This window comes from Crocuta crocuta, unplaced genomic scaffold, assembly GCF_008692635.1.
Source record: "Crocuta crocuta isolate KB4526 unplaced genomic scaffold, BGI_CrCroc_1.0 scaffold762, whole genome shotgun sequence".
NCBI classification, from domain to species: domain Eukaryota; kingdom Metazoa; phylum Chordata; class Mammalia; order Carnivora; family Hyaenidae; genus Crocuta; species Crocuta crocuta.
Genome location: NW_027529524.1, coordinates 747,014 through 759,696, shown reverse-complemented (window position 1 = coordinate 759,696; position 12,683 = coordinate 747,014).

Below are 12,683 nucleotides of genomic sequence, written 5' to 3'. Positions count from 1 at the left end.
GCAGCGCCCCCAGCGGAGCTCCCAGGGTCTCCGCTCGCCGCTGAGAGACCGGTCCCTAAAGCCCCGCCTCCTCCATAGGCTCCGCCCCGGCTCTGACAAAACCCCGCCTCCAGGTCGGCAGGCTCCGCCTTCTTTTCCTCCCCCGCCCCCGCGGGGTGATTCCGTCCGGTAATTGGGCTGTGGCGCTAGGCCTCGCCCCCAAACTGGTAGACTCCTCCCCTTCCCTTGGCGCGGGTACCTAGCCCCGGAGTAGCCACGCCCCCACGCTCTCTCATTTTTCGTAGTACAGTTTTGTCTCCTCCACCAAATCCTCTTCCTATTTTCTTGCTAATCCCAGAACCTCGACTTTTGGTAATTTTGGAATGAGATTTCGGAGGTTCCCAGTTTACGGCCTTTCACTTTGGGCTGACGAACGTTCCCGTCTCTGTAAATATTCCCTTCCACCTACCCCAATCAGTGGCCAGCAGGGCAGAAGGTAACCCAGGGTAAGACCTCCCAACGTCGGGAGGAGCCAGCCCCGTTCCCCGCTCCCCTCGGCAGTCCCAACCTTGTTCTGATTCGTGCGTGAGTGTGTGTGTGAATTTCTGAAAGAATATTAAAGAGACTAAGTGGATTTATCACCTGCAATATCGAAGACTTCAGCCTTACAAAGACCCTCCTCTTTTGGTTCCCTCTTTTACCTCCCCTTAGCTTCCCTTCCGAGGGAGAGAGAGCTAAAAGAAAACTGACAGAGACGAAAGTGGGAGGAGATAGATTCCCAAAACACTACAGAGACAGACACAACCATGGGAGAGGGGAGGGGAGGCTCCCTAGGAATCCTACCAGGGAAAATCTGGTATGGGGTCCGTTCTTGGTGGGGATTTCTTTCCCCAGCACACATTTTCCGCTTCCTATTAGACGGGGCTTAGGGCTTTGAAGAGAGGGGATTTACAAGTAGACCCGAGTATCTATCCCCAGAACTCCAGGAAATTAAGAGAAAAGGACAGACTATTCTAATAGGGTGACAGGGAAAAGATGCCAACTGCCTACACTTGTTCCTGCCTTCAGGCTGGAGGGTGGTAAACAACTTGGATTAGAGCCCTACATGGTCTGTTGTACTTGTATAGGGAAGGCAACGGGAGCAGAGTGCTATGGGAGGCCATCTCAGTCCACACAGGCTGCTAGAACAAAAATGCTATTGACTGAGTGACTTATAAATAACAAATTTATCTCTCATGGTTCTGAAGGCTGGAAGTCTGACAGCAGGCTGCCAGTATAGTTGGGTGAGGGCTCTCTTCTGAGTTACAGATTTCTCGTTGTATCATTATATGGTGGAAGGGGCAAGGGAGCTCTATAGGGTCTCTTGTAGAAGAGCACTAATCCCACTCATGAGAGCTCCACCTTCATTACCTAAGCACCTCCCAAAGACGCCACCTCCTAACACCATCAAATTGTGCAATAGGATGTCAACGTGTGAATTTGGTGGGGATCACAAATATTAAGACCACAGCAGAGCCCCAGTAAAGAGGTCACTAGGCTCTCAAGTCCAGCTAGGACTCGTTGCCCACTGCTATTCTGGAGGCTAGGGTGTAGGGGTGCATAAGCAGTGGACTTGGTATCCAGCTATATGCCTGCAGGACAGGGCTCTATGCTGAATTTGTGCATTCATACAACACGAAGACACCATGCAGGATGCTGGCAAGACATCTGTCCAGACAATAGATGTGAACACTGACCTCATGGCATTTGTAATCTAGAAGGAAAATGATGCACCAAGATAGGAGATATGGGAGGAGGATGAGATGGACTATGGAAATCATGGGTTCCCCTTTGGACATTTCAGATTTAATGTGCTTTGTTCACCAAACATCTTGAAAAAAGAATTCACATTTGCAGCTTCCACTTCCTCACCACCTACTCATCCCTCCCCCCTTATGTAAGTATTGTCAGAGATGTGTCTGTGTCTCTCTTTCTTTCATACCCACTATTTCTTAACCCTTTAAAACATACTTCCACTCCCTCCGCTACTGAAACTGCTCTCTCAAACACCAGAAATTACCAAGAACCAAAGTACCAGAAGTTGCCAGGAACCAAAATCAATGGCATTTGTACAGTACATACACAGTGCCTTTTTGAACCCTCCCATGTTTGTTCCTTGACCCTAGATTCTCCATTCCCCTGGTTCAGGGGCATGTTATCTCTCCCCCCTTCTCCAACTCTGTACATATTTCTAATCATGCCCCCCCTTCTCTTGTTTTTTTCTCCTCCCTTCCCCTAAGTGTCCATCTCTAGACCTTAACCTTTTCTGAGAGTTTCCCTTAAAAATCTCTTCCACTCCAAATTCAGATATCACTTCTAACTAAATGTTTCTCTACCATAGACCAAATGTTCATGTTCTCCCCAAAGTAATTAGATTAGTTGAAATTTAATCTTCAGTAAGAAGTGATTAGGTCATGAGGACAGACCCTCATGAATAAGATTAGTGCCCTTATAAAAAGAGACCCCAGAGAGCTCCCTTGCCCTTTCCACCACCTGAGGACACAGTGAGAAGACAGCATTCTATGTACCAGAAGGGGCTCTCACACCAAATCTGCCAGCACCTAGATCTTGAACTTCCCAGCCTCCAGAACTGTGAGAAATAATTTCCTTTTGTTTAAAAGCCATGAAGTTTGTGGTATTTTGTTACAGCAGTCTGAGTTGTCAGAGATATCTCCGACCTATATATTTATATGCAGGCATTCTTCCAGTGCCTGTGGAATATGGCCACATTGGACCATGCTGCTGGTCCTCTAAACTCAGCATGTTCCAAACCAAAATGATGAAATGCCATTGAAAACCTGATTCCTTGTCTCTCTTAATGGCACCATTTCCCCCTTCACCCTTATCTGAAAACTTGATGCTCCCTCCATCTTCCTCCTGCCTTTCCTTTTGGCGTGCTCTCAAGCCAAGTCAGTTCTATCGTCACAATATCTATTGAATCTGTAACTTTTCCCCAGCCCTTCTCTGAATAATGACCTCATCTAGGATTGCTGCTACAATCTTCCTATTTCCTACCTCTCACAGCTCCAAGTCTCCCTCAACACTGTTGTCAGGTTACCCTCCCTAAACACACTTCTTTCATAATTACACTGCTCGAAACCCCTTCAAGATTCCCTATTGCTTACTCAATCATTTATATAATTGTAATCTGGCCTTCAACCTCTTCCATAATTTAAAACCATCCAGCTTTCTCTCTTCATCCTAATCTCCGACCAAAACTGAATTACTCATCATTCCACCCCCAGGTTCTTGCCCAGCTGTTCTCAAATCTTAGACCTCTTTCTCTAAACTCTCTTACAAACCCAATTATATGCTGCTTGTCAGGTGTTTCTCGGACCACATCTAAGTTTGAGCTCACAATGTTCTCCCTTCATATCTGCGTCTGCACTTGGTCAAAATTTACCTATCTTTTAGGGCTCAGATCAATTCACCCCAACTCAAGCAGGAAGGAATTTCTCCCCTATGGATTTGACTAAAGCAATCGGTTCTAAACAGAGCTCCAGGCATTCCTTGGAGCAATGATTCTCACCCCTGGCTATACATTAGAGTCACCTGGGAGCTTTTAAAAATCCCAAAGCCCAGGTCATATCCTGAACCAATTAAATCACAATCTCTAAGGGTGAGACTCAGGCATCAGTACTTTTTTAGACACCCCCAGGTAATTCCAAAGGGCAGCCAAGGCTGGGAATCATAGGCTTAGAGGCAGTTTAGGGACCACAAAGGAAGGAAGAGTGGGGAGCCCAAAAGGTATGGCTTGAACTAGAGCAACTTTTTTTTTTTAACAAAAAGGTATACAGATCTAAAACCTACACATTGTTACTTTTCTGTATTTTCCCATCTCTTTCTACCTGAAATCTTTTTTTTCTTAAGTTTATTTATTTAGGGGCACCTGGGTGGCTCAGTCAGGTAAGCATCTAACTTTGGTCATGATCTCGTGGTTTGTGAGTTGGAGCCCCACATCAGGCTCGCTGTTGTCAGTGCAGAGTCCACTTCAGATCCTCTGTCCCTCTCTCTCTGCCCCTCCCCTGCTCATGCTCTCTCTCTCTCTCTCTCTCTCTCCTAGAAATAAATAAAAAACATTAAAAAAAAAATCCTTTAAAACCATGAAAGTTTACTTATCGGGCTCTCTCTCCTAGAAATAAATAAAAAACATTTTAAAAAATCCTTTAAAAACATGAAAGTTTATTTATCGGGGGGCGGGGGGTGGAGGGGCAGAGAGAGAGAATTCCAAGCAGGCTCTACAAGTGCAGAGTCCAACACGGGGCTTGGGCTGACACTGACACTGACACGAGGCTGAAACTCAAGAATTGTGAGATCATGACCTGGGCTGAAACCAAGAGCTGGAGGCTTAAACCACTGAGCCACTCAGGCGCCCTCTCCACCCTGAGATCTTGATGTAAACATCTTACTTAGTGAGCTACTTAAAGGTGGGAGCCAAATTTGGTTTATCTCTGGTTTTCAGATCCTCATCAGATAAAACCTCTTTACCAATCTTTCAACTCAATTGAATGGAAAAGAATTAGGCAGAGGAAGAAGTGAATGACAATGACTTCCTCCAGATCTCTTCACCCAGACTCTGCCCTTAAAGAATCATATTCTAATTTGATTTTCCTCCCAGCTTACCTCAATTCCCTCCCTGTATGGTGCCCTTGATTCTTGCACCACTATAGACAGAGATTCCATCCTCTAGGAGAGGCTCTGGCCCCTTCTAACATCTACTTGGGAGGTCTGATTCCCCCAATCATTTGACTCTGGGTCATCATTCCCCCTCATTCACTGAAGATTCAGTACCTAGGTTACTGCCTTCCTTTCTCTTTACCACCACGTCCGTCATTTCATTATTTCTGGTGGACTGAACAGCCCTGTAGATAAACATCTAGCATCCTGGTCAATTCCTGGCCTTCCTCACTTCCACTGAGGTTCCCCCCCCACACACACACTCCTTAGCCACTCTTCTTTCTGTGTCATACCTTCAACTGGGTTACCATCAATAACTGCCACCCCTCCCAAATCGGTTCAGCCTTTGCACATCATCCCACTCTTCCGTTCAGTATCCCATTCCAAAAATTCTTCAATCTCACCCAGACCTTCCATCCTTCGACTCTCTCACTCTTCTTTGATATTTGTTCCCCTCAATTTTTCACTTCTCTCATTACCCAGTATAGATCCCAAGGTTCAACACTACCATCACCTCTCAGACCTTGCCCTTTTATTTCTGGCCCCACTAATTCAGATGTCTTTTAGCCCTGTAAATCCAATTCTGCCTGCTACATACCTGCACCCAACAGCTGAATGTGTCTGGGGGAAAACACATGGTCATATTGACTGCTCTCACTTCTATCAGCCCTGAGTATGGCCTGCAAGCTCACATTGCCCCAAACTGTGCACATTTCCCAAGTCTGAGATTGCAATTTCACAAGATGATGACCTTCCTTCCTATCAGTGAGAAGACAGAAAATTTCAGAAGAGAACTTCCTCCTGGTTCCACCCCCAAGTCTACTAGGTCACCTGCTTTTCAGCTGTATTTACTGCCTTCTTGTTACTGCTGAGAAGCTAATCTGCTCCCAGTGTTCACCCCATCTGTCCAGTGGGGTCCTGTCCCTTCTCACCTTTCAGAAAGGAGACTCTTGAAATTATCTCCTGCCTCTCTTACATAATCAGATTCCCCCTCTTTACTGAAACATTCCCATCATCATACAAAGATGCTGTAATAATACAGCTCATGTTTTAGAAGGAAACAAAACAAAACAAAACAAAAAACTCTCATTTTCTATCTACCTATGCAGTGAAAGCACAACGTTCAGAATAGTGGATACCCTTGGCAGGAGAGGAAATCCAAATTGCAGAAGGATACACAGGAAACTTTAACAATCACAGGGGGATTTTATTTCTAAAGCTGCATGGTATTCATTACGTTACTTTGTAATATACATGTGCCAAGATTGGTAAATGCTAGACTAGACCATCAGCAACATGTGACAACAGTTGAGCACTCCCTTTTCCTTGAAATGTTTTCTTCACTTTAATACTCTTTCTGGATCCAACTAAAGGATATATTGTATTCCCTAGTTCCTTATTTGCTGCTCCTTCTGTCTTCATTGACAGCTTCTACTCCTCTTCCAGACACCTACATATTAGAGGGCCTCTCCCCTTGATCCTGTCCCTAATCCAAGCTCCCACAGCTACCATTGTCTCTTGACTAACCCCTGAACTGGATTTTCTGCTTCCATTTTTGACTGATACAGTCCATCCTTCATGCAGAAACCAAAGTGATCTTTTATTATAAATCCTGCTCAAGAGAGCACCAAAGTGATCTTTTAAATTACCAGATGATATCACTCACTTTGCTCAAACATTCTGCTAGCTACCGTATCTACACTTAGAATAAAATCCAAAATACGTTGGCCTATGAAGCAAGCATACCTGACCTTGTTTCTTCCCCACCTCTGACTTCATTCCTTCCCAACCTTTGCCTTGTTTACTCTGCTCCACCTCCTCTGGCCTGCTTGCTGTTCTCTCAGTTGCTAGCAAATTAACATAAAAATCCCATTTCTTTTTGCCTAAGGCTTCTGCACTCCTGTTTTTCTCTTCTGGACACTCTTCCTCCAGTTATTTGCATGACTGCTCTGTTACTCATTTATGTCTTTGCACAAATATCACCTCTACAAGGAAGCTCCTCCTCATCACAATTAAAGACAGCACAGGGGCACCCCCGTGGCTCAGTAGATTAAGTGTCTGACTTCAGCTCAGGTCATGATCTCATGGTTTATGAGTTTGAGCTCCAGAACGGGCTCAGCAAAGAGCCTGCTTCAGATCTTTTGTCCCCCACCTCTCTCTGCCTCTCTCACGCTATCTCTCTCTCTCTCTCTCTCAAAAATAAAAAAAACAGTAGGGGCACCTGGGTGGCTCAGTCGGGTAAGCAGCGTCCGACTTTGGCTCAGGTCATGATCTCACGGTTCGTGGGTTCAAGCCCCGTGTTGGGCTCTGTGCTGACTGCCAGCTCAGAGCCTGGAGCCTGCTTCAGATTCTGTGTCTCCCTCTCTCTCTGACCCTCCCCCGCTTTCTCTCTCTCTCTCTGAAAAATAAATAAAACATTAAAAAAATTATTTAAAAAATAAAAATAAAAAAACATTAAAAAAATAAATAAAAAACAGCACCGCACCTGGTATTGTGGTCATAATGCATGGCCACGATTCGGTAAAGAGCAGTTCTTATCATTAAACATTTCACTGGGGAAAAGTCTGCCTTTCACTGCTTCATCCTGCCTGAAAGCCCTGCCTATAATATCACCCTAAGATGCTTTGGGAGCAAAGAGGAGGGAGAAACAATTTTGACATAAATCCCAGCAGAACTAAAACCACAGAAACCACCAAAGCTAAACAGAAGGAGAAATTTATTTAGCCTTTGGAAAGCTAGAATTTTTGTCTCTCATGCTGATGATAAGCCACAGAGAGTAAGTGCAGCATATGGTGCCATGTGGTGAGTATGGAATGCAGGGGAATGTGAGGGTATAAAAATTCCAACCAGCTTGATGCCTGGTGACAGGGCAGCCTACATGGGATATTGAGATACTCTGAGAAAGCTGAGATTGACAAGCCAGAGATGACTAATACTGGATGTAAAGTGGCTTTCATTTCCTTATCTCTCCTGCCCCGTATTGCTTCCTTCACCTGCAATAAACCCCTGCAATATCTGCAGGTCAAAATTATGGCCATCCTCCAAGACTCAACCCTCTGGACTCCTTTTCAGGTCACCCTCAGTTGGAAATAAGCTCCCTGTCACTTATCACTTGTATGCTTGCATCCAGAGCTTTTGTTAACTATGATACCTTACCCTATTGGACTGCTGGTGGGGATCTCTCTGTATTTTTCTCTGTGTTCCATTGACAGATTCTGAGTACTCAGTAAAGATTATTGAATGAGTAGGAATCTTACTTCACCTATTTAGAGGGCAGGTGTCATATCCTTTGTGTGTATGGAGACAACAAGCAACAACCACCAGCTCACAAATTATCTTGAGCCAGCTCCTGAGCCTCTTCTCTCAGCTTCTGCCATCAGGTCAGACCTTTGATGATGGCAAAACAACACCTCCATGGAGCAGAAACAGACCCATAAATACAGAGGACAAACTGATGGTTGCCAGAGGGGAGGTAGGCAGGGAGATGGGCAGTGTGTGAAGGAGAACAGAGGACACAGGCTCCCAGCTGTGGAATGAATAAATCTCAGGGATTAAAAATTCAGCATAGAGAATACGGTCAATGGTATTGTGACAATATTGTATGGCGACAAATAGTCTCTACGCTTGTTGTTGAGCGTGGCATAACATATAGATTTGTCTAATCATTATATTGTACATCTGAAACTAATGTAACATCGTGTGTCATCTATCCTTCACACACACACACACACACACACACACAATGCCCCTATGGGATAGGGCAAGGAGAGCATCAGAATAAGTCCAGATACTCTGAGCAATCTTGCAAAGAGGTGACTCAGAAAGAAGAAAGGCAGGACAGAAATGACACCAGTTGGGATTTTAAAAACAATTATTTACAGGTAAATCCTCACAAACGTGTCAAATGTGGGGATTTCCCTCAGAATGATCTTCAACAAGGCATTAAGTGCCCCCATAATGACTTGGATGAAGGAAGAATGGTTCCAAAATAGGGCTATAACCACACATTGCAAAAGAAGTGACAACCCCCCCCCAAGCCCTTCCATTATCCCAGATGTGTCTCTATGTCTCTTTGACTCTCTTAACACAGATTTTACCATGATCTCACTTCCTGTCCAGAGGTTCCTGTGTGCTACTCCCTCCCATCCCTCTCATCTGAGACAGAGGAACTGTCTTAGACACAAGGTAAGTCATGTTCCAAAGCACCCAGACAATTAGGTGCTGTGAGGTTAGTCCCTGAAACACCAAAAGAAGAGGGAGAGCTGAGGACATTTGTAGTAGAAGATTGGGATTGAATCTAGTCACTTGGAAAAGAAAATTCCTTATCTTCTCTTCCCCTCAAGGCTGCGCTTCTTCCAGTTCATTCTCAAATCTTTAGGTGAAAGAGAAAGAAGAGAAACAGTGTTCCTTCCTCACTCCTCAGTCCAAGTCTCTAGCCCAGCAGGTAAGTAAATTTTCACTTGCCATCCTCTCTGTGTTCTCCTCAGATCCCATGTTCTCTAGTCAGGCCTGGGGACATAATCCTCCTAGTGTGTTTCCCTGCTTCTTCCCGATTCCTTGGTGACTATCCCCAGAGAGCGGAGCCCCAACATAATGAGGCTCAAGGGGCAGGGAACCAGGAGAGAGCAAGCAGTGAGTCAGTTAACATTCATGCAGCAACACTTTGGGGAAGGCCCTATGCTCTTCCCCATTTCTGAGTTTTCACATCTTTGTCCCTTCCTACTCCTGTGTTTCTCAATCTGAGGCTGGGGGAACCTAAAGATCCATGGATTCCTCCTCTGAGAATTCTGAGTCCTCTTACATAAAACTTAAATTTTGCGTTTTCATTTTCATGAAATTTAAATTTTATTTATTAAAAACATATATTTTCAGGGCACCTGGGTGTCTCAGTAGGTTAAGCGTCCGACTTCGGCTCAGGTCACGATCTCATGGTTCATGGGCTCAAGCCCCCATCTGGCTCATTGCTGACAGCTAGCTCAGAGCCTGGATCTGTGTCTCCCTCTCTCTCTATCCCTCTCCTGCTCACACTCTGTCTCTCTCTCTCAAAAATAAACATTAAAATTTTTTAATAAATAAATAAAAATATATCAAAATATTTTCATTTTGGATGATTTGGACTACTTTCTCAAGGAGTTTATGTGCCTATGTTTATATATATATTTTATAGTCATAATGGTGACAAGGGATCACCTGAAGAGACAAAGTCGATCACTTAATTCAGTGGTTTTCAATACGGGTTCTATAGAACTGAGATGCGGTTGTTTTTTTTTTTAATTTAAAAAATGTTTTATTTATTTCTGAAAGAGAGACACACAAACAGTGTGAGCAGGGGAGAGTCAGAGAGAGAGAGAAGGAGATACAGAATCTGAAGCAGGATCCAGGTTCTGAGCTAGCTGTCAGCACACAGCCCAATGCGGGGCTCGAACCCACGAACTGTGAGATCATGACCTGAGCGGAAGTTGGACGCTTAACTGACTGAGCTACCCAGGTGCCCCTGAGATGCAGTTCTAACTCATTCTTTAAATGGCAGTAAAAATGCCTCATCCACAAGGAATATCCCCTAGTCCTTCATCCACTCTCATAGCATCTCACACTTCTCCATGCTACTGTAATTACTATTTTCTTGGTAGACTAGAAGTTCCATGAGAGCAAAGACTATCTGTCTGATTCATCTATGTACCCTCAGTTCCTAGCATGCTGCTTGGAACATAGCATGTGCTCCATAAGCATTTGTTGAGGAAAGGAAGAAAGGAAGAAAGGAAGGAAGGGAGGAAGGGAGGGAGGAAGGAAGGAAGGAAGGGAGGGAGGAAGGAAGGAGGGAAGATGAAACACAAAAGATACAGAGACAAGGCCTTTGCCCTCTCTAGTCTATTGGAACTGAAACATACATACACAAAACACTAAAAGAACATTACAAAGCAATACATTTGTAGCAGAGTACAGTTTCTTTTCACTGAGAGAAGCTGATCTTTGAAGGGTCATCAGTGTGGCTCTCCAGTTAAGGTATACAACACGAATTAGCAAACTTTGTCCATGGATTAGGGTATAATCAAAATTTTGCGACTCATTCTAGACTTCCTACCTTTTCCAAAAATCCTAGGAATGGAAAGGGGGAAGGAGGGAGGGAGAAAGAAAGGGTGAATTAATTTTCAGTAGGAGCCCAGGGATTACAAGAATCAGAATATTTAGCCATAGGGGAAGAGGTAGCAGTGGACTAAGGTTACTCTGATTCAGAACCCAGAAGTAAAACTTGAGAAAAAGTCTAGGTTAATGACCTGAGTCTCAACACAAAACAGGGAGAGGACTGTTCTCACACAATTCTGTGCCTAATAATGCCCTGGCATGGTCTTTGTAGTCTGGGACACAATGATAGGTTGTAAGAGAGCAAACTGAAGAAGGAGCCAAAGTGAGGTACTAAGAATGGGATTCTCCTTTCCTGAAGAGCTGTGGTAGCCCAACCAGTGCTGGGAGCTGGTCAAGCAAAGCTGAATCACACTTTTGTGTGGGACCTACTTCTTTTATTAGAAGGAGAAGGAGGACCAGTTTTCCACCCAATGACACCCTCAATGGAACAGGTTATACCAGTTATATATACAAAATATAGGACAAATTGAAGGGGCACAGAGCAAGGGTGAAGAGAATGGTATGAAGTTATCCCTGAATTGTATTACTCAAAGTGTGGTTCATGGGTCAGCAGCATCACCATTCAAGAGCATGTTAGAAATGCAGAATGTAGGGGTGCCTGGGTGGCTCAGTTGGTTAAGTGACCACCTTTGGCTCAGGTCATGATCTCATGGTTCATGGGCTCAGGCCTGAGCTGGGCTCTGTGCTGACAGCTCAGAGCCTGGAGCCTGGTCCAGATTCTGTCTCCCTCTCTCTCTTCCCCTTCTCCGCTCATGTTCTGTCTCTCCCTCTTTCTCTCTTTCAAAAATAAATAAACATTTAAAAAAATTTTAAACCCTATCAAAATAACACTCTTCACAGAACTAGAACAAACAATCCTAAAATTTGTATGGAACCAGAAAAGGCCCCAAATAGCCAAAGCAATCCTGAAAAAGAAAACCAAAGCTGGAGGCATCACAATCCCAGACTTCAAGATGTATTACAAAGCTGTAATCATCAAGACAGTATGGTACTGGCACAAAAACAGATCAATGGAACAGAATAGAGACCCAGAAATGGACCCACAAATATATGGCCATCTAATCTTTGACAAAGCAGGAAAGACCATCCAGTGGGAAAAAAAGCAAATGGTACTGAGAGAATCAGATAGCAACATAGAGAAGAATGAACCTGGACCACTTTCTCACACTATATATAACAATAAACTCAAAATGGATGAAAGACCTAAATGTAAGACAGGAAGCCATCAAAATCCTAGAGGAGAAAGCAGGCAAAAACCTCTTTGACCTCAGCTTCAGCAACTTCTTACTTTGCATGTCTCTGGAGGCAAGGGAAACAAAAGCAGAAATGAAGTATTGGGGCCTCACCAAGATACAAAGTCTTCTGCACAACGAAGGAAACAATCAGCAAAACTAAAAAGCAACCAACAGAAGGGGAAAAGATATTTGCAAATGACATATCAGATAAAGGGTTAGTATCCAAAATCTATAAAGAACTTATCAAACTCAACACCCAAAAAACAAATAACCCAGTGAAGAAATGAGCAATAGACATGAATAGATACTTCTCCAAAGAAGACATCAAGATGGCTAAAGACACATGAAAAAATGCTCAATATCACTCATCATCAGGGAAATACAAATCAAAACCACAATGAGATACCACCTCACACCAGTCAGTACGGCTAACATTAACTGAGGCAGCAACAGATGTTGGCAAGGAAGAAGACAGAGAGGATCTTTTTCGCACTGCTAATGGGAATGCAAACTGGTGCACTACTCTGGAAAACAGTATGGTATGGATCTTCCTCAAAAGGTTAAAAATAAAACTACCCTATTACCCAGCAATTGCACTACTAGGTATTT